Below are 7,692 nucleotides of genomic sequence, written 5' to 3'. Positions count from 1 at the left end.
AGACGTTTTCTCAAAAGAAGTCGGTTCTGATGATTTGTATGACACTGGCGTCTCATCCAATTCTATAAACTTTCCGAATTTTTCCAATCGATAACGCCCTCGAAAGACAACTTTTCCTCTTTGGTTTTGCTTAATGAGTCCCACAGTGTGAGGGCCCAAAGATTTCATATCCATGGTGTCTCCCGCCTTTCTAACCTCAGGAAACTGCATCTCGACAAACACTTGAATGAAGCGGGGATATTGGAGAAAGGTATCCCTTGTAGAAGCCCGGATGTTTATGACAAATTCCTCTAGGATGAACTTTGAGAAATTGAAATGAATTCCAGAAGCCAAAGATACCAATGCACCAGTTGTGCGTTGAGAAATTTCATCAGCCCCACTCCTTCTACCGGATATGCAACTTACGAACACATGAGCCAGAAATCTCCAATACGGATGAAGCAGCTTTTTCAACGTTGGCGGGTAGGTTCCTTCATAACTCATCCGTCGTAGTATTCTCTGAACATCTTCTATGCCAATTTCCGTCGGGTAGTTAGGTTGATCATCAATCAACAACGCGTTTCGAACAAAACTTTCATCGATTACAATATCTCGTCCTTGCACCTTCGCCACGACTGTGAAATTTCCATCATCATCCATCTGCGTCCTTGCCGTCTCCCAAAACTCACGAACGATGTTCTGATAGATCACCGGATTGACTGTCAATGCTGATGCAACACAACATTCACGCAACCTGTGAATCATTGAAAGCATATCGGAATGAACGACAGGTGGATCAGCAAGAACTATTGCCAGATTGTGCATGTCTGCAAACTTGAGATTTGCCATTTTCCTGCACTCAAACACAGTTGTAAGAAACTGACACCAATAATAAAACTTATTTTAACCAAAAATATGACAATAAAATTTTGATCAAAATAAAAAATAAAAAATATTTATTAATGATGTATGCTTACAAAAAAAATTAAACCTTTTGACAATTTTGGTTCTTGGGCCGTAAACTCTAGTTTACGGCCTAAGGAACCCTTAAAAAACAGTTTGGTTCACGGTTTAAGTGAGGAAAACATGCAATCGTTACCCAGTCAAAATAACAGCTTGAATCGACAATTGTTCTTGGGCCGTAAACTCTAATTTACGGCCTAGAAATTACTTCGAAAACACGATGCACAATTATCATAGAAATCTTTCAAACAATCCAGAATAATTACACTCAAATTCACGGGCTGTAAAATGGGAGTTTACGGCCTATGAATGTCTACACCGAAAAAGGCTCAAAATTGATCTTTCTCTTTGAAATGACGAACGAAAAGCACATAGTCGTGAACATAACGAGAAATAGCTTCATAATAAAATAGTTTCGAATCCAAATCATCAATTTTCAGAGTTTACGGCCTAAGCTTACGGCCGCAAACTCCTCAACTTGAGTTTATTTAATTTTAAACACGATGCGATGTGATTCCGAGAAACAAAATATATATTCGAGATCTATACGATGCTACCTTCACGATGATATACTCGTTTTTCTGAAAATCGAAGAAATTTTTTTTGACACCTTGAGAGCTTTTGGGAGTGGTTTGCGGCCGGAAACTGTTGAGTGGGGAGATTCCGGCCGTGAACTCCCCCTTTTTCCTTTTTACCTTTTTACCTTTCCACCTTTCTTACCCTCCTGCCTGATAGCTACCCAGTCTTTCTAATTTTTCGCCAATTAATAAAAATAAAACCTTTTGAGGATTAATTTAATTTAAAAAACTTTTAAAATAAAAACTAACACACCATAATTTTTAAATGCTAGAAAAATAAAAGTAAAATAAAATTAATATAAAATTTTAAGTTGAAAAATTAAATAAAAATAAAAGTAAAATTAAAAATAAAAAATCAACGTAAAATAAATTAAGAAACACTTTAACTACCACTTCTTTCGTGATGCTTGGATCAAAGTTATTGGACGACCTTATTCTACTTGTCGGTACCCTTGTTTTCACATCTTCGTCTGACCGATTGCCAGTATTGTGGTCCACTTAAACGCGAAGGATTTGTGACATTTTGGACCTTTTACCAATGACATGATTCGGGCATATACCTAATTGTAAATTTCTGGTAATTATTATAACTCCTAAATCTTACGTGAAATTACCTTATGACCATTTAATTGACTACAACCAGGGATATTGTTGTCCACCTAAATTGAGCAGCGAGATCTACAGACAATCTGTATGAGTTCAGTTTTTAGGTGTACTGGAACGTGTTTCCCGCTTCCTGATATGCCCCAGCCATCAAGAACTTCCAGAGTACTCCTTACACCGGGTGAGCAGACAATCATTCAGAGAGAGAAGGGATACAGAATTCTATTTCTACCTACTTCAGAGGGGTTGAGAAGAAGAAGGTTGCATATGCTGTGTACCAGGTCGGATTAGAAGTCGCGCAAAGGAGATAGCATGTGGCTAACAGATGAGAAGTTTTTCGCACATACATTTCACACATACATTTCACACATATATTTCAAGCACATATATATTTCCTACAGAGAAATGGAGTTGCATATGTTGTGTACCAGGTCGGATTAGAAGTCGCGCAAAGGAGACAACATATGACTAACAGAAAGAAAGAAAGAAAACGATTTTCTACAGACCTAATTTATCGGAATTTACCAGTCGCCCCATCCAACCGGAATTAAGGACAGAATCCGCACATCGAGGAAAAGTTAAGCCACGGTTCCAAGTACGGGTTCAATTAATGTGACGAGTAGATTCTCGTGTTTATCTCCCTGCTCAACCTATCCGAGCGTCGTGATGTCAGATTAAACGGATCTAACTAGGTCAAGATTTGTCGAGTCCTTAAGTTCATTAGGTTCAACTTTCTTAGTCAAGTCCCTTTTTAAAATCTTTCGCGCCTACCAGCACATCGAGCACAGAGCGTAAACGATTCAACTTAGGTACGTTACGCCGATTCAGGTCGTCCTTTATCACTTATTAATATCATTTCCCATCACAGTACTTACAACGAAAGCTGCTGACAAAAATTTTTAAATTTCTGAATTGAAATAACACTATTTTGGATTCATTACTGAAATGACACTATTTTTGGATTTTCGTAATTTTTGTTGTTTTTGGATTTTCTTTCTCCCCCTAAATTTGTGCATGGTTAAGAATTTAAACGAAAGAAAAGTGCGCAAATTTAAACATACCTAACAAAAATTGAAGACAAACTGAGTAAAAATTTAAAATAGACTAAGATGACCAAGAATAAAAAATAAAAAATAAAAAATAAAAACAAACAAGGAAAAGGAAAAAAAATTAATCCTCAAAACGTATCATTTTCAGAAATCCCACAAGCACATCAAAACGAGCTTTGTTAAAAGGTTTTGTGAACAAGTCAGCCACATTGTTATAAGTGTGGACTTGTTCGATTCGAATTAAGGATCGTTCATAACAGTCTCTGATAAAGTGAATTTTAATATCGATGTGCTTGGTTTTAGAGTGTTGGACTGGGTTCTTAGCAATTTGTATGGCAGCCTCATTATCACAATAGATAGGGGTTTCTGAGTAATTCAAACCGTAGTCCAACAGCTGATATTGGATCCAAATAACTTGAGAACAACAAGCTGATGTTGCCACATATTCCGCCTCTGCTGTCGAAGTCGAGACAGTGTGCTGCTTCTTGCATTGCCATGAAACTAGTCTGTCACCTAGGTATTGACATCCTCCTGAAGTTGATTTCATGTCAAGCTCACAACCTCCATAATTACTGTCAGTAAAGGCATAAAGATTAAATTCAGAATTCTTCGGATACCAAAGACCCAATTTAGGGCTTCCTTTGATATATCAAAAAATTCTTTTAACAGCAATAAGATGAGAGAGTTTAGGATTAGCCTGATAGCGTGCGCATTGACAAACTGTGAACATAATGTCTGGTCGACTTGCAGTAAGATACACTAGGGATCCGATCATCGATCGATAAAGAGTTTGATCTACGGGTTCGCCTTCTGGATCTGGAGTCAGGAGGGGTCGTTCAGCCATCGGTGTTGAGGCAGATTTAGCATCATGAAGTGCGAACTTCTCAAGAATATCATCCACATACTTGGCCTGATGAAGAAGGATTCCGGTTGAATTTTGTTTAACCTGAAGCCCCAAAAACATGGTCGTTTATCCCAAATAACTCATTTCAAATCTTTTCTTCATTACACTTTCGAACTCCTTGCAAAGTTGTTGGCTTGTTGATCCAAAGATTATGTCGTCGACGTATATTTGAACAAGTATCTGGTCCTTGTCGACATGCTTTATAAACAATGTTTGATCGATAGTGCCACGTGTATAGCCATGTTCGAGTAAATGCTTTGTTAGAGTTGCATACCATGCTCTAGGAGCTTGATGCAGCCCATACAACACTTTATCCAACTTGTAGACATGATTAGGAAACTTCGGGTCGACAAACCCTGGAGGTTGATCAACGTAGATTTCCTCCTTCACCTTGCCATACAAGAAGGCGGTCTTGACATCCATTTGAAAAACAGTGAAGTTCATATACGAAGCGTACGCCAAGAAGATACGAATGGACTCCAAGCGAGCTACAGGAGCATAAACCTCAGTGTAGTCAAGACCCTCGACTTGTCGAAACCCGCGAACTACCAGTCTGGCTTTGTTTCGCACAATGACCCCTGAATCGTCCTGCTTGTTACGATAAACCCACCGTGTGTCAAGAGACTTTTTGCCCTTTGGTAACTCAACTAACTTCCAAACACCTAGTTTTTCAAATTGATGCAATTCTTCATGCATCGCATCCACCCAGCTAGGTTCATTTAGAGCCATTTCTACATTCTTGGGCTCAATTTGAGAGATAAAACAAGAATACAGACATGTATTCACGTCTCCACTTTGACTTCTAGTTTTAACACCACTATCTAGCTGACCGATAACGTTCTCGAGCGGATGATCTCGTTGAATCCTAGAGGGTATTTCTTGGCTGATGTCATTGATAGAGACAGGTAGAGTGTGAATGTTAAGACCTCCTTGATTTGCTTGTTGAGTAGAACTAGATGGTTCTGCAACATACTCATCTGCAATAAGGTCAGAAAAGAGTAATTCCATCAGGGTTGAAGCGACAGCGGAAGCATCATTTGGAATGAACTCTTTCTCTAAAGATGAGGGAGGACTTGATTCAGCATCCGAAGAATCAATGTGGTCTGATTGAGGACTGTCATGTTCCAATAACGGCCTCCCTTGAGAAGTAGCAGAAGACTTATCGAAAGATGTTGTAGAAGGCTCCCCTTCAATTTCAGCAGACGGCTCCCCCTCAGATGAAGCAGAAGACTCCCCCTCAAATGGAGCAGAAGATTCTCCCTTGTGCGAGTCGGAGGACCTCCATTCGGTTGAAGCTTTAGACTTTCCTTTCAGTGAATTGGAAGGTTTAGATACAGGTTTGTATACAACTTCTTCGACTTCATCTTCAGAGATACTCTTCAAATGCGAATTAGTTCTTGAGACATCATTTGAATACACGTTTAAGGATTTGAAAAGTGACGTGTAATCAAATAACCAGTCCGGACCCACTCTTGCGTCTGTCTCATTCTCTTCCAACCAACACACGTCATAGGATTCCACAATCTGTTTGGTTTTCTTGTTGTAGACTCTATAAGCGGTACGTGCAGCATACCCAATAAAATAGCAGTCATCAGCTTTGGCATTAAACTTCGGATTGGCATCTAGGTGAAGAAGGGTGCAAGGACAGCCAAATACTCGAAAATGACTAACTGACGGTTTGTGACCATAGTAAATTTCATATGGAGTTTTCATTTGAGCTTTGTTGATGAGTACTCGATTCTGAACATAACAGGCAGTGTTTATTGCCTCTGCCCAAAAGAAAACAGGGAGCTTGGAGTCACACAACATCGTCCTTGCAGCATCCTTAAGTGTTCTGTTTCGTCTCTCAGCAACACCATTTTATTGAGGTGTGTGAGCGGAACTAAATTGATGTAGGATCCCCTTCTCAGAACAGAAGTGATTGAGAACAGAATTCTTGAATTCCGTTCCATTATCAGTGCGAAGAGCCTTCACCCTATGATTGGTTTGATTCTCAACAAGTATGATGAACCTCTTGATCAATTCAGTGACGCCAGCTTTGTTGGATAGAAAGAAAACCCACGTAAAATGAGAAAAGTCATCAATCACAACTAGACAGTAGGAACTCCTATTGATGCTTAGCACATTCACTGGACCAAATAGGTCCATGTGAAGAAGTTGTAGAACCTGACTTATTGAGTTAACTTGCTTCGGTAAATGTGGCTTTCGATAATGCTTTCCTTGAGCACAGGACACACATTTCTCAAACGTGATAAAGTCTTTGACAGGTAATCCACGGACCATCTCATTCTTTGCAAGACGATTGAGATTTTTGGCGTTGGAGTGACCTAATCTTCGGTGCCATAACATTGCAGTTTGCTCAGAGATCTTTGAGAACAAACAAGTAACTTGCTTTGGGAGATTGCTATTCATATCGATAATAAAAGCATTTCCATCCCTTTTTGACTTTACGAGAATCCATTCTTCAGGGATGACAAAACCTGGCTTTAAGATCAGGCATTCCTTGTCAGTGAAATACGTAGAATAGCCCTTGTCACAGATCTGCGAAACACTTAGCAGGCTGTGTTTTAGCTCTGGAGCGAAATTCACATTTTCAAAACTCAAAACTCCATTTGATACCGTGCCCTTTTGTGTAATTTTTCCTCCATCTCCACCCGCAAAAGAGACGTATCCCCCATTAAATGATTGAATGTCGTTCAATTGGGTGATGTCTCCTGTCATGTGCCGGGAACAGCCGCTGTCGACGAACCATGGTCTGACGACATTTCCCCGCAACTGCCCCTGTAAAATGGGCGGGTTTAATTAGATTTGGGCACCCAGGTCATGATCTTCCTGGGTGATCCCGATGCCTTTTCAGATTTATTGCACATGAACTTCTCTGAGGATACAGATGATATATTGGGAGTAGATTTGGGTTTCCATATATAATTAGGTTTTTTGAAAAATTCAGTCAACTTTGTCATTTTATGTCTGACGATCTGCTTAAAGCATGTGTTACTTCTACCAGAATTGGTTGAAGATCCATTATTGCTTTGGGATGAGCTTGACCTTTGCATAGCTATGCTCCTTTTTGGCAGACTGTTCAGGACAAGGTGATTAAAAAACCTTTTATGACTGTGAAAAATATCCCTTTTTCTATTTCTTTTATCTACCCAATAATCATTTCGAGAGCGACTTCTAGAGGAATTTCTATTTAAGGATCTTCCTCTGAATTCGTTCTCTCCTCTTGGAAGATTATAACTCACAAACATTCGATTAAGACAATTTCTAGCAATATGACCCTTAGTGCCACAATTAAAACAAATCTGATTGTTATTGTTAGAAATTGTGCTGCATTTGTCAGATTTGTTTTCCCCACAAACACCCTTGCTTGTCTCACAAAAACATGCAATATTATCAAGTTGTGAGGCAAGTGAGGGTGCTATATTTATTGAGGGTTGTGAGACTAGTGGTATCTCAACATTTTTATCACAAACATTTAAATTGTCAACCAAACTGTTCAAAGTTTTATCAGACATATTAGAAGCATTCAAAACTGTATCAGAGGTAGCAGCTACTGTATCAGAATAATTAAAAACACCAAAAGAAGAATTGTCACTTAAAATATTTAACAAAG

The sequence above is a fragment of the Lactuca serriola genome, chromosome 4 (assembly GCF_051521515.1).
Source record: "Lactuca serriola cultivar US96UC23 chromosome 4, Lser_US96UC23_V15, whole genome shotgun sequence".
Lineage (NCBI taxonomy): Eukaryota > Viridiplantae > Streptophyta > Magnoliopsida > Asterales > Asteraceae > Lactuca > Lactuca serriola.
This window is presented reverse-complemented; position numbering follows the sequence as displayed.